Raw genomic sequence first — 25,018 nt, forward strand, 5'->3', positions numbered from 1 at the left:
CCCAAAATTATTTTCCAGACAAGATGCAGCTAAAAATTATTAGTAATTTGAAAGCTGGTGGAGCTTAGTATAGATGGCCTAATAGAATGAGTACCACACACTGCTACTATGCCCAAAATTATTTTACAGGCAAGATGTAGCTAAAAAATATTAGTAATTTGAAAGCTGGTGGAGCTTAGTATAGATGGCCTAATAGAATGAGTGCCACACACTGCTAGTATGCCCAAAATTATTTTACAGACAAGATGCAGATAAAAATTATTAGTAATTTGAAAGCTGGTGGAGCTTAGTATAGATGGCCTAATAGAATGAGTACCACACACTGGTACAGGCCCAAAATTATTTTCCAGGCAAGATGCAGCTAAAAATTATTAGTCATTTGAAAGCTGGTGGAGCTTAGTATAGATGGCCTAATAGAATGAGTACCACACACTGCTACAGGCCCAAAAGTATTTTCCAGACAAGATGCAGCTAAAAATTATTAGTAATTTGAAAGCTGGTGGAGCTTAGTATAGATGGCCTCATAGAATGAGTACCACACACTGCTACTATGCCCAAAATTATTTTACAGGCAAGATGTAGCTAAAAAATATTAGTAATTTGAAAGCTGGTGGAGCTTAGTATAGATGGCCTAATAGAATGAGTGCCACACACTGCTAGTATGCCCAAAATTATTTTACAGACAAGATGCAGATAAAAATTATTAGTAATTTGAAAGCTGGTGGAGCTTAGTATAGATGGCCTAATAGTATGAGTACCACACACTGCTAATATGGCCAAAATTATTTCACAGGCAAGATGAAACTAAAAAATATTAGTAATTTGAAAGTTGGTGGAGCTTAGTATAGATGGCCTAATAGAATGTGTACCACACAATGCTAATATGCCCAAAATTATTTTCCAGGCAAGATGAAGCTAAAAATTATTAGTAATTTGAAAGCTGGTGGAGCTTAGTATAGATTCCCTAATGGAATGAGTATCACACACTGCTACAGGCCCAAAATTATTTTTCAGGCAAGATGCAGCTAAAAATTATTAGTAATTTGAAAGCTGGTGGAGCTTAGTATAGATGGCCTAATAGAATGAGTACCACACACTGCAACTATGCCCAAAATTATTTTACAGGCAAGATGTAGCTAAAAAATATTAGTAATTTGAAAGCTGGTGGAGCTTAGTATAGATGGCCTAATAGAATGAGTGCCACACACTGCTAATATGCCCAAAATTATTTTACAGACAAGATGCAGATAAAAATTATTAGTAATTTGAAAGCTGGTGGAGCTTAGTATAGATGGCCTTATAGTATGAGTACCACACACTGCTAATATGGCCAAAATTATTTCACAGGCAAGATGCAACTAAAAAATATTAGTAATTTGAAAGTTGGTGGAGCTTAGTATAGATGGCCTAATAGAATGTGTACCACACACTGCTAATATGCCCAAAATTATTTTCCAGGCAAGATGAAGCTAAAAATTATTAGTAATTTGAAAGCTGGTGGAGCTTAGTATAAATGCCCTAATGGAATGAGTATCACACACTGCTACAGGCCCAAAATTATTTTTCAGGCAAGATGCAGCTAAAAATTATTAGTAATTTGAAAGCTGGTGGAGCTTAGTATAGATGGCCTAATAGAATGAGTACCACACACTGCTACTATGCCCAAAATTATTTTACAGTCAAAATGCTGCTAAAAATTATTAGTAATTTGAAAGCTGGTGCAGCTTAGTATAGATGGCCTAATGGAATGAGTACCACACACTGCTACTATGCCCAAAATTATTTTCCAGGCAAGATGCTGCTAAAAATTTTTAGTAATTTGAAAGCTGGTGGAGCTTAGTATAGATGGCCTAATATAATGAGTACCACACACTGCTACTATGCCCAAAATTATTTTACAAGCAAGATGCAGCTAAAAATTATTAGTCATTTGAAAGCTGGTGGAGCTTAGTATAGATGGTCTAATAGAATGAGTACCACACACTGCCAATATGCCCAAAATTATTTTCCAGGCAAGATGCAGCTAAAAATTATTAGTCATTTGAAAGCTGGTGAAGCTTAGTATAGATAGCCTAATAGAATGAGTAGCACACACTTCTACTATGCCCAAAATTATTTTACAGGCAAGATGCAGCTAAAAATTATTAGTAATTTGAAAGCTGGTGGAGCTTAGTATAGATGGCCTAATAGAATGAGTACCACACACTGCTACAGGCCCAAAGTTATTTTCCAGGCAAGATGCAGCTAAAAATTATTAGTAATTTGAAAGCTGGTGGAGCTTAGTATAGATGGCCTAATAAAATGAGTACCACACACTGCTACTATGCGCAAAATTATTTTACAGGCAAGATGCAGCTAAAAATTATTAGTAATTTGAAAGTTGGTGGAGCTTAGTATAGATAGCCTAAGAGAATGAGTACCACACAATGCTAAAATGCCCAAAATTATTTTATAGGCAAGATGCAACTAAAAATTATTGGTAATTTGAAGGCTGTTGGAGCTTAGTATAGATGGCTTAATAGAGTGAGTATCACTCACTGCTAATATGCCCAAAATTATTTCACAGGCAAAATGCAACTAAAAAATATTAGTAATTTGAAAGCTGGCTGAGCTTAGTATAGATGGCCTAATAGAATGAGTACCACACACTGCTACAGGCCCAAAATTATTTTCCAGACAAGATGCAGCTAAAAATTATTAGTAATTTGAAAGCTGGTGGAGCTTAGTATAGATGGCCTAATAGAATGAGTACCACACACTGGTACAGGCCCAAAATTATTTTCCAGGCAAGATGCAGCTAAAAATTATTAGTCATTTGAAAGCTGGTGGAGCTTAGTATAGATGGCCTAATAGAATGAGTACCACACACTGCTACAGGCCCAAAATTATTTTCCAGACAAGATGCAGCTAAAAATTATTAGTAATTTGAAAGCTGGTGGAGCTTAGTATAGATGGCCTAATAGAATGAGTACCACACACTGCTACTATGCCCAAAATTATTTTACAGGCAAGATGTAGCTAAAAAATATTAGTAATTTGAAAGCTGGTGGAGCTTAGTATAGATGGCCTAATAGAATGAGTGCCACACACTGCTAATATGCCCAAAATTATTTTACAGACAAGATGCAGATAAAAATTATTAGTAATTTGAAAGCTGGTGGAGCTTAGTATAGATGGCCTAATAGTATGAGTACCACACACTGCTAATATGGCCAAAATTATTTCACAGGCAAGATGAAACTAAAAAATATTAGTAATTTGAAAGTTGGTGGAGCTTAGTATAGATGGCCTAATAGAATGTGTACCACACACTGCTAATATGCCCAAAATTATTTTCCAGGCAAGATGAAGCTAAAAATTATTAGTAATTTGAAAGCTGGTGGAGCTTAGTATAGATGCCCTAATGGAATGAGTATCACACACTGCTACAGGTCCAAAATTATTTTTCAGGCAAGATGCAGCTAAAAATTATTAGTAATTTGAAAGCTGGTGGAGCTTAGTATAGATGGCCTAATAGAATGAGTACCACACACTGCTACTATGCCCAAAATTATTTTACAGTCAAAATGATGCTAAAAATTATTAGTAATTTGAAAGCTGGTGGAGCTTAGTATAGATGGCCTAATGGAATGAGTACCACACACTGCTACTATGCCCAAAATTATTTTCCAGGCAAGATGCTGCTAAAAATTATTAGTAATTTGAAAGCTGGTGGAGCTTAGTATAGATGGCCTAATATAATGAGTACCACACACTGCTACTATGCCCAAAATTATTTTCCAGGCAAGATGCTGCTAAAAATTATTACTAATTTGAAAGCTGGTGGAGCTTAGTATAGATGGCCTAATATAATGAGTACCACACACTGCTACTATGCCCAAAATTATTTTACAAGCAAGATGCAGCTAAAAATTGTTAGTCATTTGAAAGCTGGTGGAGCTTAGTATAGATGGCCAGATAGAATGAGTACCACACACTGCCAATATGCCCAAAATTATTTTCCAGGCAAGATGCAGCTAAAAATTATTAGTCATTTGAAAGCTGGTGGAGCTTAGTATAGATGGCCTAATAGAATGAGTACCACACACTGCTACAGGCCCAAAATTATTTTCCAGACAAGATGCAGCTAAAAATTATTAGTCATTTGAAAGCTGGTGGAGCTTAGTATAGATGGCCTAATAGAATGAGTGCCACACACTGCTACTATGCCTAAAATTATTTTACAGGCAAGATGCAGCTAAATATTATTAGTCATTTGAAAGCTGGTGGAGCTTAGTATAGATGGCCTAATAGAATGAGTGCCACACACTGCTAATATGCCTAAAATTATTTTCCAGGCAAGATGCAGCTAAAAATTATTAGTAATTTGAAAGCTGGTGGAGCTTAGTATAGATGGCCTAATAGAATGAGTACCACACACTGCTAATATGCCCAAAATAATTTTCCAGGCAAGATGCAGCTAAAAATTTATAGTAATTTGAAATCTGGTGGAGCTTAGTATAGATGGCCTAATGGAATGAGTACCACACACTGCTACTATGCCCAAAATTATTTTCCAGGCAAGATGCAGCTAAAAATTATTAGTCATTTGAAAGCTGGTGGAGCTTAGAATAGATGGCCTAATAGAATGAGTACCACACACTGCTACTATGGCTAAAATTATTTTACAGGCAAGATGCAGCTAAAAATTATTAGTAATTTGAACTCTGGTGGAGCTTATTATAGATTGTAACATACCTGGCGGCGTCCTTGCATAGTGTTCCGTCTCCCACTGTGCAAGAGCGCGCACTTGATCTCCCGTCCAGTCTGCTAGCCTGGCTTCCCTCCATGCTGTCTGCTTATCTCTGTTTCTGCTGCTTAAGGGCGGCTCCCGATCACTTCCTGATTGTTGTACCTGCTCCAGACATACCCCTTGTGTGTCCTCAGCCTATTGCTTTCTGTCACCTGGTATTTAACCCAGCTCCTCCCAAGAAACCCTGCCTGAGCATTGTGTTCTGTCAGTTGGCTTCTGGTCACTGATATGCCAGGCCCGTTTATGTTTCCTACCTTCAGTATCAGTTCCCGTGTCTGAACAGTGTCCTGTCTGTATTATCTTCTAGCCTGTTGTCTTCTGCCTATCCTAGAGGCTGTATTTCCAGGCCTGTGTGTACACTAGTGTTGAGCCACCCCCGTAGTGTTCGAGTTCGGTTCGGTTCATCGAACACCCGTGTGTTCGCCGAACTGTTCGTCGAACACCTTCGAACACCGTTAAAACCAATGGCAGGCAAACAAAAACACATAGAAACACATAGAAAACACCTTCAAAGGTGTCCAAAAGCTGACAAACTGCTCAGAAGACACAACTAACACATGGAAAAGTGACAAGTACATATAGTCATGCGAAAAGAAAAGAGGTGGAGGAGTAAAAGGAGGGGGAGACACAGATATAGGCATGTCATGCCCTTCTAAAATCCAAAAAGTGAGAAGCCGACACGTTCAGTCCGCTCCTGCCCGTGCCACCTCCGTGTCGCCGGGTTTGTGCCAGAGCCGCGGTGAACCCTGACGGCCAGCCCCCCTCTCCCAATACTGGTGCCTGTCCGCTGGTGGGTCGAGCGAGCCCCCCTGTGGTGGAGGCAGCTCTAAGCTTTTTAATTTAAATTGTCTCTCTAATTTGAATAAATACACTTTAAATCCATTTACAAGGATCTATTGGAGGGCAAGTCTCATGCCAGCAGTCGCGTAATTCCAGCTCCAGTAGCGTCCACTAAAGCTGCTGCAGTTAAAAAGCTTTTATAAGGATCGAGCTCGGCTGTCCACCGCAAGGCATCCTACTGCCAGTCCGAGCCCCTATGCCATGGGGTGCCTCCTGATGCTCTTCACTGAGTATCCCGTGGTCCCGAAGCATTTTCTTTGAAAAAATGAAGTGTCCAAACTACAGGTGGTGTAGCTTGCTTAACAGCCGGGATAATCCGCTGACTAGCAGACACTGCTACTAGGCACAAAGTATTTCCTGGGCTAGATGCAGCTAAAAATTATTATTAATTTTAAATCTGGTGAAGCTTTAGTATAGATGGCCTAATAGGATCAGTGCTGCACACTGCTACAAAGCCCAAATTATTTTCCAGTCAAGATACAGATAAACATGATTAGTATTTTTAAATCTGGTGGAGCTTATTATAGATGGCCTAATAGAATCAGTGCTGCACACTGCTACAAAGCCCAAATTATTTTCCAGCCAAGATACAGATAAACATGATTAGTAATTTGAAAGCTTAAAACGGTTGGTAGGGTGATTTTAACCAATCATCAAGCTTTTACTCTCCCCAGGGTGACACAGGGGTAGAAAAGTCGTTTCGGATCCATGATTTGTTCATCTTTATGAACGTGAGTCTGTCTACATTATCAGTGGAGAGCCGCGTGCGCTTATCTGTCAGCACACCACCAGCAGCGCTGAACACACGTTCAGACAGAACGCTGGCTGCGGGGCATGACAAGATCTCCAAGGCGTAAGTATCTAGCTCCGGCCATTTATCCAGATTGGAAGCCCAAAAAGAGCAAGGGTCCAGTGACACAGTCGTGGCTTCAATGTTTACTTGGAGATACTCCTGTACCATCGTCTCTAGGCGTTGACTATGTGTCAGACTTCTTGTCTCCTGTGGCCTTGCAAAGGATGGGCTAAAAAGTGGTGAAATGATTCCGTAAAATTGATGTTACCAGCAGATACTGTGGTTCTGTTACGGTTTGAGTGCTGAACACTTGACGGTCCCACGGTTGGCAAGTTGGAACTGTGAGATTCACTACGTGCACCACTGGTATTTTGTGGAAAAGCACATGTAAGATTCTGCAACAGTCTCTGCTGATACTCCTGCATGCGTGCATCCCTTTCTATGGCAGGAATAATTTCTGCAAATTTACTTTTGTACCGGGGATTTAACAGTGTGGCAACCCAGTAGTCAGGATTATTTCTAATTCTCACAATTCGAGGGTCATGTTGCAGGTAGTGCAGCAAGAAGGCACTCATGTGTGTTGCGCATCCAGGAGCACCAAGTCCCTGTTGTGTTGGTGGCGAGGTAACAATCATGCTTCCTTCCTCTGTCCTCTCCCCCCAACCTCGCACAACAGAAATTTGATCAAGGTCTCCCTCATCTTATGAGTCTTCCATCAGTTCGTCCTCCACTTCTTCCTGGGCTCCTGCACCTTCCTCACTAGTTTGGCTGCTACCATGCGCCCTGGTAAAACCATCTCCCCCACCCTCACATGCCTGCCACCTTGGTGCTGCCGACCGTCTGGACCTTACAGATGTTAGCCCTTCTGCATACAACTCCTCCTCCTCTACTTCCTCCACCTCCTCTTGTGCCACCACCTGACTCCGAATTCTGTTTAACATGTGCTCCAGCATGTAAATCACCGGAATAGTCATGCTGATAATGGCATCGTCAGCACTAAACATCTTCGTCGCCATTTCAAAACTGTGCAGAAGGGTGCATAGGTCCCTGATCTGAGACCACTCCTCCAGCGTGATTTGCCCCACCTCTGGATCTCGTTGGCCCAGGCTATACGTCAGAACGTATTGCACCAGGGCTTGTCGGTGCTGCCACAGTCGCTGCAACATGTGCAGAGTTGAATTCCACCGGGTAGGCACATCGCATTTTAGCCGGTGAAGTGGCAGGCACAACGACTTCTGTAGAGATGTAAGTCGCTGAGCTGCGGGATGCGAACGGCGAAAGTGAGCACACAGCGACCGTGCCCTCTGCAGAAGGCCATCTAGTCTGGGATAGTGGGCTAAAAATTGCTGGACAACCAGGTTCAACACGTGAGCCATACAAGGCACGTGTGTGACATTGCCCCGGCGAAGGGCCGCACCCAGGTTTGCAGCATTGTCGCACACGGCCTTCCCTGGTTTCAGGTCCAGTGGAGACAACCATTCATGAAATTGGTTCTCCAGAGTTGACCACAACTCCTCAGCTGTGTGACTCACATTTCCCAGACATTTCAATGTAAAAACCGCCTGATGACGTTGAGCCCTACTGCCAGCATAGTAAGGAGGTGTGCAGGATCCCTTCTGCGCAGTTAGAAAGCTTGTGGCATGACCAGACAGGCTTTGGGTGCAGGTGGAAGACCGAGAGGAGGTTGAGGAGGCAGAAGCAGTGGAGGAACTTTGACATAAAGAGGATTGACGCACAACTTGTGGGGACGGCAAGACTTGGACAGCAGCCCCTTGTCCTGCTGTCACCATAGTTACCCAGTGCCCAGTCAGCGACATGTAATGCCCCTGTCCATGCCTACTCGTCCAAGTGTCTGTGGTGAAATGCACCCTGTCACACACAGAGTTTCTCAAAGAAGCGGTGATGTTGTGTGCGACATGCTGGTGGAGCGCAGGCACACCTTTCTTTGAGAAGTAGTGCCGACTGGGCATCTGGTACTGGGGCACTGCGACGGACATAAGGTCTCGAAAATCCTCTGTGTCCACCAGGCGGAAAGGCAGCATTTCTGTAGCCAAGAACTTGCAGATGGTGAAATTCAACTTCTTAGCTTTCTCATGGCTAGGAGGAAATGGTCTTTTACTTGTCCACATCTGAGGGACCGAGGGCTGGCTATTGTGCTTAGACGGGGTTGATAAGGGTGTCCCCGGCAAACTGCCGGTCTGTGAGGAAGATGCAGGCGGACATGTTAGGTTGCCTTGATCCAAAGGTGGTGCTATCGATGTCGGACAGCGCTCAACACCAGCTGGTGTTACCACCTCCAGAGAAAATGATGACCTGCCAATCACGCTGGCTGTTGCGGGTAAAGAGGTGGCAGGTCTGCGCCCCAAAACAGGTGTGACTGCTGTCCCCCCAGTCACAGAGGATGAAGAGGCTGCGGATGCACAAGATATGGCAGACGGTGGTTGGCCCGGCCGGCTAGGCCGCATTGTAGCACACTGAGCTTCCCACTGCAACTTATGCTTCATGTCCATGTGCCGGTTCATGCATGAAGTACTCAAACTATGTATTTTTTGGCCTCTACTTAGCTTTTGCTGACAAATGTTACAGATAACACGAGTTGGGTCATCTTTATCGATCTGAAAAAATGCCCAGGCTATGCAAGGCTTAGCACTCATGTGACCTGAAGAGCCACCACGACTTGTGGTGAGAGGCAGAGTTGTGTTTGAGGATGCAGTTGTTGACGTGCTTCCAGTACTACGTCTCTGTCCAGGAAGGCGCAACCTGACCTCGTCGTCACTAGCATCTTCCTCCACCTCCTCTGCTGACCTCATCTCTTGGCTGACTGTGGGTTGACAGTAAGTGGGATCTCCAACCTCATCATCATCACCCTGTGCGTTATCACACCCGTCGTCCTCAGAGCCAACCTGTTCCTGCCCTGACAAAAAAACTAAAGTTGTCGCTCCAATCAGGTATTTGAGTCTTATCATCGTCTTCCTCATTGTCTCCACCAACAGGAGTTACAGTTTGGGAATGAGGGTCTACATTATGGTCAGAACCTTCTGCGTCTGGTCCTGGATCCGACTCATAAAGATTCTGGGCATCAGTGCAGATCATTTCCTCGTCTGGATTCACAGAAGCGCTGGAGTCGACCTCTGATTCCCAGGCTATAGTATGAGTAAACAGCTCTGCAGACTCAACCATCTGTTCTACCTCATACTCAGACGGGCAGCTGGAGATTTGGGAGCTGTGAGGAAGCAAGTGCGATTGGGGTGACACCTTTGAGGACTGGAGTATTTGTGATGTTGAAGTTGATGTGGAGGAGAGCCCACTTAAAGGAGCACTTGATAACCGTTGAAGCACCTGCTGTTTTTGTGCCTCATCTGGAATTTGTAGCGATTGGCGTGGCCGTAAGAAAGGGATCTTATCACATTGTCCGCTAAAAGAAGTAGACATTTTAGTTTGGCTGGAAGATGGTCTTTCTTCTGCAGATGTTACTGTTGCTTTAACACCTACCCCACAGACACAACCTTTTTTCCCCTTCCCAACACGCCTATTCCCCTTTCCACCAGCAGCAGGCCTTTTTCCACTCATTTTGGTGGTTAACTAATTAACAACTCTGGAGTTGTTTGCACAAAAAAACAATGGATGGGAACCGAGCAGAGCTGAGTAGCCAAACTGTGGTATTAGGCCAAAACTATTGGCTGGGTTAGATGCAGAAAAAAATTATATTCAATTTGCAACCTGATGGAGGTCAGTATAGATGGACTAATAGAGAAAGTCCCACACACTGCTAGAAGGCCAAATATTTTTCCAGAGGTAGATGCAGAAAAAAATATATTCAGTTTGCAACCTGATGGAGGTCTGCATAGATGGATTAATAGAACAAGTCCCACACACAGCTAGAAGCCCAATATTTTTTCAGAGGTAGATGCAGAAAAAAATATATTCAGTTTGCAACCTGATGGAGGTCAGTATAGATGGACTAATACAACAAGTCCCACACACAGTTAGAAGCCCAATATTTTTGTCAGAGTTAGATGCAGAAAAAAATATATTCAGTTTGCAACCTGATGGAGGTCTGTATAGATGGATTAATAGAACAAGTCCCACACACAGCTAGAAGCCCAATATTTTTTCAGAGGTAGATGCAGAAAAAAATATATTCAGTTTGCAACCTGATGGAGGTCAGTATAGATGGACTAATACAACAAGTCCCACACACAGCTAGAAGCCCAATATTTTTTCAGAGGTAGATGCAGAAAAAAATATATTCAGTTTGCAACCTGATGGAGGTCTGTATAGATGGATTAATAGAACAAGTCCCACACACAGCTAGAAGCCCAATATTTTTTTCAGAGGTAGATGCAGAAAAAAATATATTCAGTTTGCAACCTGATGGAGGTCTGTATATAGATGGATTAATAGAACAAGTCCCACACACAGCTAGAAGCCCAATATTTTTTCAGAGGTAGATGCAGAAAAAAATATATTCAGTTTGCAACCTGATGGAGGTCTGTATAGATGGATTAATAGAACAAGTCCCACACACAGCTAGAAGCCCAATATTTTTTCAGAGGTAGATGCAGAAAAAAATATATTCAGTTTGCAACCTGATGGAGGTCTGTATAGATGGATTAATAGAACAAGTCCCACACACAGCTAGAAGCCCAATATTTTTTCAGAGGTAGATGAAGAAAAAAATATATGCAGTTTGCAACCTGATGGAGGTCAGTATAGATGGACTAATACAACAAGTCCCACACACAGCTAGAAGCCCAATATTTTTTCAGAGCTAGATGCAGAAAAAAATTATATTCAATTTGCAACCTGATGGAGGTCACTATAGATGGACTAATAGAATGATGCTATGCCCAAAAGATTTTACTTCACTAGGTGCAGTAAAAAAATTGGTTTTCTATACACAGGTGGTATATCTTGCAACACAGATAGGCTACTCCACTGACTAACACACTCTGCAATAGGCCAAAAAGGATTAGCTTTGCTAGATTCAGCCAAATGCTGTGAAAAAAACTTGCACAGCACTGGCACAGACCTGCCTGGCAAAAACTGATAGGAACTGATGTAACCTAGTCCTGAAAAGGACTCCAATTACAATTAGTCTTTACTCCCACAATCTATCTATTTAAGAGCACAGACCTGCCTGATAAAAGTCGTAGGAAATGCTGTAACCTAGTCCTTAAAAGGACTGCAATCACAACTATTCCCTACTCCCAAGCTATCTGTAGATTTGTGCGAAAATTGGCTTGAAATTAACAAGGTATAGCGCACACAGCAACAGCGGTGCCGTCTAATACGCAGCTGCAGCAGTGAGAAAATGGTGGCGACGGGGAAAATGGCTTGGTCTTATAGGGCAAGGACATGTGACATACACTGCCAATGACACATGCCCTTGTTTGTGTGAAAAAAAGCACTTCGCTCCGTGTGTGCGCTGCTGATAGGCTGACAGATTGCACCTCCCCACTGTAAATGCTGGAAAGAGGAAAAAAAATGGAGATCTTCATTGTTCCTGCAGAGATCCATCCCCTGCCCCTCCCCCCACTCCGCTGTACACTCAAACTGCGTATTAACATTAATTTTCATCATTACTGAGAAAAAATCCAGTTATGATTTTGGTGCACGAACAGTTATCGAACATAACCTCGAACAGCCGAATTTTTCTCAAATTGTTCGTGTTCGCCGAACGGCTCGAACACCGCCCAAAACAGCTCGAATTTGAGATTGGCGAACAGTTCGAGTAGAACAACGCTCATCTCTAGTGTACACGCTCCTAGCCTGTTCGTTCCGCCTTCTAGGGGCCGCATACCGAGACCCGCTCCTGTATCTTGCTGCTGTGTCTGTTCTTGTCTGAATACTCTCCCAGCTTGTTTCCTGTTTTTCTCTATGTCCGTACCTTCCCTTTTCCTGCAGAATCTGATCCCATACCTATCTCCTACTCCTTGTCTCTGTACTCCCGTTTGTGAGTTTAGAGTCCACTCGCTACTTCATTGCAAGTATCCTGTGTGTACCTGGTTCTGCCTTTCCCTTCCAGTCTGTTCCATGTGAACAGAGCCCTGTCCCCTCTGCTCTGCCTTGCTTACCGCTCCGGCGGTTCTTGCCCGCTCTGCCCTGTCCACCACGTCTGCGGTTTCGCTTTGCTCAGTCCTGTCCACCGCATCTGTGTGTCGCTTTGCTCAGCCCTGTCCACCGCTTCTGCGGTTTCGCTTTGCTCAGCCCTGTCCACCGCTTCTGCGGTTTCGCTTTGCTCAGCCCTGTCCTCCGCGTCTGTGGTTTCGCTTTGCTCAGCCCTGTCCACCGCGTCTGCGGTTTCTTTTTGCTCAGCCCTGTCCACCGCGTCTGCGGTTTCGCTTTGCTCAGCACTGTCCACCGCGTCTGCGGTTTCGCTTTGCTCAGCCCTGTCCACCGCGTCTGTGGTTTCCCTTTGATCATCCCTGTCCACCGCGTCTGCGGTTTCGCTTTGCTCAGCCCTGTCCACCGCGTCTGAGGTTTCGCTTTGCTCAGCCCTGTCCACCGAGTCTGCGGTTTCGCTTTGCTCACCCCTGTCCACCGCATCTGCGGTTTCAATTTGCTCAGCCCTGTCCACCGCATCTGCGGTTTCGCTTTGCTCAGCCCTGTCCACCACGTCTGTGGTTTCGCTTTGCTCAGCCCTGTCCACCGTGTCTGCGGTTTCGCTTTGCTCAGCCCTGTCCACCGCGTCTGCGGTTTCGCTTTGCTCAGCCCTGTCCACCGCGTCTGCCGTTTCGCTTTGCTCAGCCCTGTCCACCGCGTCTGCCGTTTCGCTTTGCTCAGCCCTGTCCACTGCGTCTGCGGTTTCGCTTTGCTCAGCTTTGTCTACCGTGTCTGCGGTTCTGCTCTGCTCAGCCTTGTCTACCGCGTCTGCGGTTCTGCTCTGCTCAGCCTTGTCTACTGCGTCTGCGGTTCTGCTCTGCTCAGCCTTGTCTACCGCGTCTGCGGTTCTGCTCTGCTCAGCCTTGTCTACCGCATCTGCAGTTCTGCTCTGCTCAGCCTTTTCTACCGCACCTGCGGTTTCGCTTTACTCTGTTTGTTTACCGCATCTGCGGCTCTGAATTTGTCTCCCAGTCTGTACTGGACCCTACCCAGCCTGCGCTCTAGTCTGCCTGTTCCTGTTTTCCCCGGTGTGGGTCATCAGCCGTGTCCGCTGTCTGACCTGGAGTAGACCCTGGTCCCTCTGCTCGGTTACTCCCTCGTGCACTGGCCTCGTATGCTGTCGTGCGACCTTGGTCGGATCGGGCAGATACTTAGTTACGCCCCTCCGGGCACTCTCCGGTTCATGGCACATTGGAACCACTAAACACGCACACGCCAGTCAGTCCGGGCGTGTGCATTACAGCATGCTCAGGCCATGGTTCCCGTTGAGCCCCACGGCCTTCTCTCTCTGAGACTTTTTCCAGCGAATAGGTGCTTCTTGAAGAAATTAATTCTTTTGCTACTAGCTGAGTTTCAGGCGTATTACGCACCCGTCCAGATGGATCTATCAGCACTCATTCCTGCGAATCCGCTACGGTACTATGGGGATCCAAGACTGAGTCGCGCATTTGTGGAGCAATGCATGCTGCACTTCAAGTTCTACCCTCTTTGTTTTCCCACCGACCGAGTTAAGGTGGGATTCATGATGTCTTACCTAATGGGTGATGCCTTGGAATGGATCAACCCCCTATGGGAAGCACAGGATCCTATCCTCCTGGACCTTCAGGCCTTCCTGGTGGCCTTTCTAATGGTCTTCGATGACCCTAATCCAGAGGCTCCTGCTGAAGCTTCACTTCCCAATAACCCGGAGCAGCCCCGTTGTGTAATGTTTGTGGGTAGCACACTAGTCCTCCTGCCCGAAGAGACTACTGCCCACCCAGAATCCACACAGGATGACTACGCTCTCCGGAATACTTCTCCCAACTTCAAGAGGCAGTCCAGATGTGCTAGGCATAGAGGCAAGCCGTCACGCCAGGGTCTGTTCTCCCAAAGACCTCCTGACCCCAACATTGAAGTCCCTGCTTTAAGCCTCACTTCCCTGTATCCTGGAGCAGCCCCGACGGGTAATGTGCGTGGGTAGCGCACCAGTTCTCCTGCCCGAAGAGACTTCTGCCCACATAGAATCCACACAGGAGGACTTCCTGCACCCGATATCTGATGCTTCACCCACTTTAACAAGTGAGCCTGTCCAAGGGTACTCCGAAGCAGTGATTACCTCCGAGTCTGTGCATCTCTACTACCTGGCGGAGGACCCCCTGTTGCCTCCTGAATCCTCCGGGATACCACCTAATGACAAATGGAGAGAGACTTCCCTACACCCGGTACCCGATACTTCGTCCGCTCCTTCCTGTGAGCCTGACAATGGGTACCTCAAAGCGGTAGTTAACCCCGAGTCTCTACACCCCTCTGACCAGGCGGAGGACCTCCAGTTGTCTCTAGAACCCTTCGAGGTGCTACCTGGTAGTGAATGGACAGAGTCTTCCCTATACTCTGTACCAGATACCTCGCCCGCTTCATCCAGTGAGTCTGACCTAGTGTACTCTGAAGCAGAGGTTATCCCCAAGTCTCTACACCCCTCCGACCAGGCAGAGGACCTCCAGTTGTCTCCTGAACCCTTTGGGGTGCTACCTGATAGCGAATGGACAGGGACTCTCCTATACTCGGTTCCTGATACCTCGCCCGCTTCTTCCAGCGAGACCGACCTAGTGTACTCCGAAGCAGAGGTTACCCCCAAGTCTCTGCACTCTTCCGACCCGGCGGAGGACCCGCAGTTGTTTCCTGAATCCTCAGGGGTACCGCCAGATAACCAAGAGACAGTGACTTTTTTACACCTTGTACCTGATACCTCGCCCATTTCATCCTGTGAGCTTGACAAGATGTACCCCGAAGCAGAGGTTACCCCCGAGTCTCTGCACCCCTCCAACACGGCGGAGGACTTCCAGTTGTCTCCTGAACCCTCTGGGGTGCTACCTGATAATAAGTGGAGAGAGACTTCCTTGTGTGCTGTTCCTGGTACTCCACCCATTTCGTCTGTTGCTGAGGATGGCTGGATAGGAGGTAGCATCCTAGCTACCCAGATGAGACCAGTTTTTCCTGTGGACAGTGGAAGTGATCTCCTTGAAGTGAAGGATTGGCCCTCGAATTCCCTGTGGAACATTCTGGCAGGCCTGAAGAAGAGGGGGAGTAAGGGGGGGTACTGTAGCATACCTGGCAGCATCCTTGCATAGTGGTCCATCTCCCACTGTGCAAGAGCGCGCACTTGATCTCCAGTCCAGCCTGCTAGCCTGGCTTCCCTCCATGCTGTCTGCTTGCCTCTGTTTCTGCTGCTTAAGGGCGGCGCCCGATCACTTCCTGCTTCTTGTACCTGCTGCAGACACACCCCTTGTGCGTCCACAGCCTATTGCTGTCTGTTACCTGGTATTTAACCCAGCTCCTCCCAAGAAACCCTGCCTGAGCATTGTGTTCTTTCAGTTGGCTTCTGGTCACTGATATGCCAGGTCCCGTTTATGTTTCCTGCCTTCGGTATCAGTTCCCGTGTCTGAACTGTGTCCTGTCTGTATTATCTTCTAGCCTGTTGTCTTCTGCCTATCCTGGAGGCTGTATTTCCAGGCCTGTGTGTACACGCTCCTAGCCTGTTCGTTCCGCCTTCTAGGGGCCGCATACCGAGACCCGCTCCTGTATCTTGCTGCTGTGTCTATTCTTGTCTGAATACTCTCCTAGCTTGTTTCCTGTTTTTCTCTATGTCCGTACCTTCCCTTTTCCTGCAGAATCTGATCCCGTACCTATCTCCTACTCGTTGTCTCTGTACTCCCGTTTGTGAGTTTAGAGTCCACTCGCTACTTCATTGCAAGTATCCTGTGTGTACCTGGTTCTGCCTTTCCCTTCCAGTCTGTTCCATGTGAACAGAGCCCTGTCCCCTCTGCTCTGCCTTGCTTAGCGCTCCGGCGGTTCTTGTCCAATCTGCCCTGTCCACCGCGTCTGCGGTTTCGCTTTGCTCTGCCCTGTCCACCACGTCTGCGGTTTCGCTTTGCTCAGCCCTGCCCACCGCGTCTGCGGTTTCGCTTTGCTCAGCCCTGTCCACCGCGTCTGCGGTTTCGCTTTGCTCAGCCCTGTCCACCGCGTCTGCGGTTTCGCTTTCCCCAGCCCTGTCCACCGCGTCTGTGGTTTCGCTTTGCTCATCCCTGTCCACCGCGTCTGTGGTTTCGCTTTGCTCAGCCCTGTCCACCGCGTCTGAGGTTTCGCTTTGCTCAGCCCTGTCCACCGCGTCTGGGGTTTCGCTTTGCTCAGCCCTGTCTACCGCGTTTGCGGTTTCGCTTTTCTCAGCCCTGTCCACCGCGTCTGGGGTTTCGCTTTGCTCAGCCCTTTCCACCACGTCTCCGGTTTCGCTTTGCTCAGGCCTGTCCACAGCGTCTGCGGTTTCGCTTTGCTCAGCCCTGTCCACCGCGTCTGCGGTTTCGCTTTGCTCAGCCCTGTCCACCGCATCTGCAGTTTCACTTCGCTCAGCCCTGTCCACCGCGTCTGCGGTTTTGCTTTGCTCAGCTTTGTCTACCGCGTCTGCGGTTCTGCTCTGCTCAGCCTTGTCTACCGCGTCTGCGGTTCTGCTCTGCTCAGCCTTGTCTACCGCATCTGTGGTTCTGCTCTGCTCAGCCTTGTCTACCGCGTCTGCGGTTCTGCTCTGCTCAGCTTGTCTACCGCACCTGCGGTTTCGCTTTACTCTGTTTGTTTACCGCATCTCCGGCTCTGAATTTGTCTCCCAGTCTGTACTGGACCCTACCCAGCCTGCACTCTAGTCTGCCGGTTCCTGTATTCCCCGGTGTGGGTCAACAGCCGTGTCCGGAGTCTGACCTGGAGTAGACCCTGGTCCCTCTGCTCGGTTCCTCCCTGGTGCACTGGCGTCGTATGCCGTCGTGCGACCTTGGTCGGATGGGGCAGATACTTGTTACGCCCTTCCAGGCACTCTCCGGTTCATGGCACAGTGGAACCACTAAACACGCACACGCCAGTCAGACCGGGCGTGTGCATTACAAAGATGGCCTAATAGAATGAGTACCACACACTGCTACTATGCCCCAAATTATTTTACAGGCAAGATGCTGCTAAAAATTATTAGTAATTTGAAAGCTGGTGGAGCTTAGTATAGATGGCATACTAGAATGAGTACCACACACTGCTAATATGCCCAAAATTATTTTCCAGGCAAGATGCAGCTAAAAGTCATTAGTAATTTGAAAGCTGGTGGAGTTTAGTATAGATGGCCTAACAGAATGAATACCACACACTGCTACTATGCCCAAAATTATTTTCCAGGCAAGATGCAGCTAAAAATTATTAGTAATTTGAAAGCTGGTGGAGCTTAGTGTACATGGCCTAATAGAATGAGTACCACACACTGCTGCTGTGCTCAAAATTATTTTACAGGCAAGATGCAGCTAAAAATTATTAGTAATTTGAAAGCTGGTGGAGCTTAGTATAGATGGCCTAATAGAATGAGTACCACACACTGCTACTATGCCCAAAATTATTTTACAGGCAAAATGATGCTAAAAATTATTAGTAATTTGAAAGCTGGTGGAGCTTAGTATAGATGGCCTAATGGAATGAGTACCACACACTGCTACTATGCCCAAAATTATTTTCCAGGCGAGATGCAGCTAAAAATTATTAGTAATTTGAAAGCTGGTGGAGCTTAGTATAGATGGCCTAATAGAATGAGTACCACACACTGCTACTATGCCCCAAATTATTTTACAGGCAAAATGCTGCTAAAAATTATTAGTAATTTGAAAGCTGGTGGAGCTTAGTATAGATGGCCTAATGGAATGAGTACCACACACTGCTACTATGCCCAAAATTATTTTCCAGGCAAGATGCAGCTAAAAATTATTAGTCATTTGAAAGCTGGTGGAGCTTAGTATAGATGGCCTAATAGAATGAGTACCACACACTGCCAATATGTTCAAAATTATTTTCCAGGCAAGATGCAGCTAAAAATTATTAGTCATTTGAAAGCTGGTGGAGCTTAGTATAGATGGCCTAATGGAGTGAGTACCACACACTGCTACAGGCCCAAAATTATTTTCCAGACAAGATGCAGCTAAAAATTATTAGTAATTTGAAAGCTGGTGGAGCTTAGTATAGATGGCCTAATAGAATGAGTACCACACACTGCTAAAATGCCCAAAATTATTTTACAGGCAAGATGCAGATAAAAATTATTAGTAATTTGAAAGCTGGTGGAGCTTAGTATAGATGGCCTAATAGAATGAGTGCCACACACTGCTAATATGCCCAAAATTATTTTACAGGCAAGATGCAGCTAAAAATTATTAGTAATTTGAAAGCTGGTGGAGCTTAGTATAGATGGCATAATAGAATGAGTACCTCACACTGCTACTATGCCCAAAATTATTTTCCAGGGAAGATGCAGCTAAAAATTATTAGTAATTTAAAAGCTGGTGGAGCTTAGTATAGATGGCCTAATGTAATGAGTACCAAACACTGCTACTGTGCCCAAAATTATTTTTCCGGCAAGATGCAGCTAAAAATTTTTAGTAATTTGAAAGCTGGTGGAGCTTAGTATAGATGACCTAATAGAATGAGTACCACACACTGCTAATATGCCCAAAATTATTTTACAGGCAAGATGCAGCTAAAAATTATTTGTAATTTGAACGCTGGTGGAGCTTAGTATAGATGGCCTAATAGAATGAGTACCACACACTGCTACTATGCCCAAAATTATTTTACAGGCAAAATGCTGCTAAAAATTATTAGTAATTTGAAAGCTAGTGGAGCTTAGTATAGATGGCCTAATGGAATGAGTACCACACACTGCTACTATGCCCAAAATTATTTTCCAGGCAAGATGCAGCTAAAAATTATTAGTCATTTGAAAGCTGGTGGAGCTTAGTATAGATGGCCTAATAGAATGAGTACCACACACTGCCAATATGTTCAAAATTATTTTCCAGGCAAGATGCAGCTAAAAATTATTAGTCATTTGAAAGCTGGTGGAGCTTAGTATAGATGGCCAAATGGAGTGAGTACCACACACTGCTACAGGCCCAAAATTATTTTCCAGACAAGACGCAGCTAAAAATTATTAGTAATTTGAAAGCTGGTGGAGCTTAGCATAGATTGCCTAATAGAATGAGTACCACATACTGCTACTATGCCCAAAATTATTTTCCAGGCAAGATGCAGATAAAAATTATTAGTAATTTGAAAGCTGGTGAAGCTTAGTATAGATGGCCTAATAGAATGAGTGCCACACACTGCTAATATGCCCAAAATTATTTTACAGGCAAGATGCAGCTAAAAATTATTAGTAATTTGAAAGCTGGTGGAGCTTAGTAAAGATGACCTAATAGAATGAGTACCACAGACTGCTACTATGCCCAAAAATATTTTCCAGGCAAGATGCAGCTAAAAATTATTAGTAATTTGTACGCTGGTGGAGCTTAGTATAGATGGCCTAATAGAATGAGTACCACACACTGCTACAGGCCCAAAATTATTTTCCAGGCAAGATACAGCTAAAAATTATTACGAATTTGAAAGCTGGTGGAGATTAGTATAGATGTCATAATAGAATGAGTACCACACACTGCTACTATGCCCAAAATTATTTTCCAGGCAAGATGCAGCTAAAAATTATTAGTCATTTGAAAGCTGGTGGAGCTTAGTATAGATGGCCTAATGGAATGTGTAGCACACACTGCTACTATGCCCAAAATTATTTTCCAGGCAAGATGCAGCTAAAAACTATTATTAATTTGAAAGCTGGTGGACCTTAGTATAGATGGCTTAATAGAATGACTACCACACTCTGCTAATATGCCCAAAATTATTTTACAGGCAAGATGCAGCTAAAAATTATTAGTAATTTGAAAGCTGGCGGAGCTTAGTATAGATGGCCTAATAGAATGAGTATCACAGACTGCTACAGGCCCAAAATTATTTTACAGGCAAGATGCAGCTAAAAATTATTAGTAATTTGAAAGCTGGTGGAGCTTAGTATAGATGGCCTAATAGAATGAGTACCACACACTGCTGCTATGCCCAAAATTATTTTCCAGGCAAGATACAGCTAAAAATGATTAGTAATTTGAAAGCTTGTGGAGCTTAGTATAGATGGCCTAATAGAATGAGTATCACACACTGTTACAATGCCCAAAATTATTTTCCAGGCAAGATGCAGCTAAAAACTATTATTAATTTGAAAGCTGGTGGACCTTAGTATAGATGGCTTAATAGAATGACTACCACACTCTGCTAATATGCCCAAAATTATTTTACAGGCAAGATGCAGCTAAAAATTATTAGTAAGTTGAAAGCTGGCGGAGCTTAGTATAGATGGCCTAATAGAATGAGTGCCACACACTGCTACAGGCCCAAAATGATTTTACAGGCAAGATGCAGCTAAAAATTATTAGTAATTTGAGGCTGGTGGAGCTTAGTATAGATGGCCTAATAGAATGAGTACCACACACTGCTGTTATGCCCAAAATTATTTTCCAGGCAAGATGCAGCTAAAAATTCTTAGTAATTTGAAAGCAGGTGGAGTTTAGTAAAGATGGCCTAATAAAATGTGAACCACACACTGCTAATGCCCAAAATTATTTTACAGGCAAAATGCTGCTAAAAATTATTAGTAATTTGAAAGCTGGTGGAGCTTAGTATAGATGGCCTAATGGAATGAGTACCACACACTGCTACAATGCCCAAAATTATTTTCCAGGCAAGATGCAGCTAAAAATTATTAGTACTTTGATAGCTGGTGGAGGTTAGTATAGATGGCCTAATAGAATGAGTACCACACATTGCTACAATGCCCAAAATTATTTTACAGGCAAGATGCAGCTAAAAACTATTAGTAATTTGAAAGCTGGTGGAGCTTTGTATAGATGGCCTAATGGAATGAGTACCACACACTGCTACTATGCCCAAATTTATTTTCCAGGCAAGATGCAGATAAAACTTATTAGTCATTTGAAAGCTGGTGGAGCTTAGTATAGATGGCCTAATAGAATGAGTACCACACACTGCCAATATGTTCAAAATTATTTTCCAGGCAAGATGCAGCTAAAAATTATTAGCCATTTGAAAGCTGGTGGACCTTAGTATAGATGGCCAAATGGAGTGAGTACCACACACTGCTACAGGCCAAAAATTATTTTCCAGACAATATGCAGCTAAAAATTATTAGTAATTTGAAAGCTGGTGGAGCTTAGTATAGATGGCCTAATAGAATGAGCACTAAACACTGCTACTATGCCCAAAATTATTTTACAGGCAAGATGCAGATAAAAATTATTAGTAATTTGAAAGCTGGTGGAGCTTAGTATAGATGGCCTAATAGAATGAGTGCCACACACTGCTAATATGCCCAAAATTATTTTACAGGCAAGATGCAGCTAAAAATTATTAGTAATTTGAAAGCTGGTGGAGCTTAGTATAGATGGCCTAATTGAATGAGAACCACACACTGCTACTATGCCCAAAATTATTTTACAGGCAAAATGCTGCTAAAAATTATTAGTCATTTGAAAGCTGGTGGAGCTTAGTATTGATGGCCTAATGGAATGAGTACCACACACTGCTATTATGCCCAAAATTATTTTCCAGGCAAGATGCAGCTAAAAATTATTAGTCATTTGAAAGCTGGTAGAGCTTAGTATAGATGGCCTAATGGAATGAGTACCACACACTGCTACTATGCCCAAAATTATTTTCCAGGCAAGAAGCAGCTAAAAATTTTTAGTAATTTGAAAGCTGGTGGAGCTAGTATAGATGGCCTAATAGAATGAGTACCACACACTGCTAATATGCCCAAAATTATTTTCCAGGCAAGATGCAGCTAAAAATTATTAGTAATTTGAAAGCTGGTGGAGCTTAGTATAGATGGCCTAAGAGAATGAGTACCACAGACTGCTACAGGCCCAAAATAATTTTACAGGCAAGATGCAGCTAAAAATTATTAGTAATTTGAAAGCTGGTGGAGCTTAGTATAGATGGCCTAATAGAATGAGTACCACACACAGCTGCTATGCCCAAAATTATTTTCCAGGCAAGATGCAGCTAAAAATGATTAGTAATTTGAAAGCTTGTGGAGCTTAGTATAGATGGCCTAATAGAATGAGTACCACACACTGCTACAGGCCCAAAATTATTTTCCAGGCAAGATGCAGCTAAAAATTATTAGTAATTTGAAAGCTGGTGGAGCTTAGTATATATGGCCTAATAAAATGAGCACCACACACTGCTAATATGCCCAAAATTATTTTCCAGGCATGATGCAGCTAAAAATTATTAGTAATTTGAAAGCTGGTGGAGCTTAGTATAGATGGCCTAATAGAATGAGTGCCACACACTGCTACAGGCCCAAAATAATTTTACAGGCAAGATGCAGCTAAAAATTATTAGTAATTTGAAAGCTGGTGGAGCTTAGTATAGATGGCCTAATATAATGAGTACCACACACTGCTGTTATGCCCAAAATTATTTTCCAGGCAAGATGCAGCTAAAAATTCTTAGTAATATGAAAGCAGGTGGAGTTTAGTAAAGATGGCCTAATAAAATGAGAACCACACATTGCTACTATGCCCAAAATTATTTTACAGGCAAAATGCTGCTAAAAATTATTAGTAATTTGAAAGCTGGTGGAGCTTAGTATAGATGGCCTAATGGAATGAGTACCACACACTGCTACAATGCCCAAAATTATTTTCCAGGCAAAATGCAGCTAAAAATTATTAGTACTTTGATAGCTGGTGGAGGTTAGTATAGATGGCCTAATAGAATGAGTAACACACATTGCTACTATGCCCAAAATTATTTTACAGGCAAGATGCAGCTAAAAATTATTAGTCATTTGAAAGCTGGTGGAGCTTAGTATAGATGGCCTAATGGAGTGAGTACCACACACTGCTACAGGCCCAAAATTATTTACCAGACAAGATGCAGATAAAAATTATTAGTAATTTGAAAGCTGGTGGCGCTTAGTATAGATGGCCTAATAGAATGAGTGCCACACACTGCTAATATGCCAAAAATTATTTTACAGGCAAGATGCAGCTAAAAATTATTAGTAATTTGAAGATGGTGGAGCTTAGTATAGATGGCCTAATAGAATGAGTACCACACACTGCAACAGGCCCAAAATTATTTTCCAGACAAGATGCAGCTAAAAATTATTAGTAATTTGAAAGCTGGTGGAGCTTAGTATAGATGGCCTAATAAAATAAGTACCACACACTGCTACAGTCCCAAAATTATTTTCCAGGCAAGATGCAGCTAAAAATTATTAGTCATTTGAAAGCTGGTGGAGCTTAGTATAGATGGCCTAATAGAATGAGTACCACACACTGCTACTATGCCCAAAATTATTTTCCAGGCAAGATGGAGCTAAAAATTATTAGTCATTTGAAATCTGGTGGAGCTTAGTATAGATGGCCTAATAGAATGACTACCACACACTGCCAATATGCCCAAAATTATTTTCCAGGCAAGATGCAGCTAAAAATTATTAGTCATTTGAAAGCTGGTGGAGCTTAGTATAGATGGCCTAATTGATTGAGTACCACACACTGCTACAGGCCCAAAATTATTTTCCAGACAAGATGCAGCTAAAAATTATTAGTAATTTGAAAGCTGGTGGAGCTTAGTATAGATGGCCTAATACTATGAGTACCACACACTGCTGTTATGCCCAAAATTATTTTCCAGGCAAGATGCAGCTAAAAATTCTTAGTAATTTGAAAGCAGGTGGAGTTTAGTAAAGATGGCCTAATAAAATGAGAACCACACACTGCTACTATGCCCAAAATTATTTTACAGGCAAAATGCTGCTAAAAATTATTAGTAATTTGAAAGCTGGTGGAGCTTAGTATAGATGGCCTAATGGAATGAGTACCACACACTGCTACAATGCCCAAAATTATTTTCCAGGCAAGATGCAGCTAAAAACTATTAGTAATTTGAAAGCTGGTGGAGCTTTGTATAGATGGCATAATAGAATGAGTACCACACACTGCTACTATAACCAAAATTACTTTACAGGCAAGATGCTGCTAAAAATAATTAGTAATTTGAAAGCTGGTGGAGCTTAGTATAGATGGCCTAATAGAATAAGTACCACACACTGCTAATATGCCCAAAATTATTTTCCAGGCAAGATGCAGCTAAATATTATTGGTAATTTGAAAGCTGGTGCAGTTTATTATAGATGGCCTAATAGAATGAGTAGCACACACTGCTACTATGCCCAAAATTATTTTCCAGGCAAGATACAGCTAAAAATTATTAGTAGTTTGAAAGCTGGTGGAGCTTAGTATAGATGGCATAATAGAATGAGAACCACACACTGCTACTTTGCCCAAAATTATTTTCCAGGCAAGATGCTGCTAAAAATTATTAGTAATTTGAAAGCTGGTGGAGCTTAGTATAGATGGCCTAAAAGAATGAGTACCACACACTGCTAATATGCCCAAAATTATTTTACAGGCAAGATGCAGCTAAAGATTATTAGTAATTTGAAAGCTGGTGGAGCTTAGTATAGATGGCCTAATATAATGAGTACCACACACTGCTACTATGCCCAAAATTAT

This window comes from Phyllobates terribilis, unplaced genomic scaffold (assembly GCF_046119375.1).
Source record: "Phyllobates terribilis strain yellow unplaced genomic scaffold, ASM4611937v1 Scaffold_1__5_contigs__length_1240528914, whole genome shotgun sequence".
Taxonomy (NCBI): Eukaryota; Metazoa; Chordata; class Amphibia; order Anura; family Dendrobatidae; genus Phyllobates; species Phyllobates terribilis.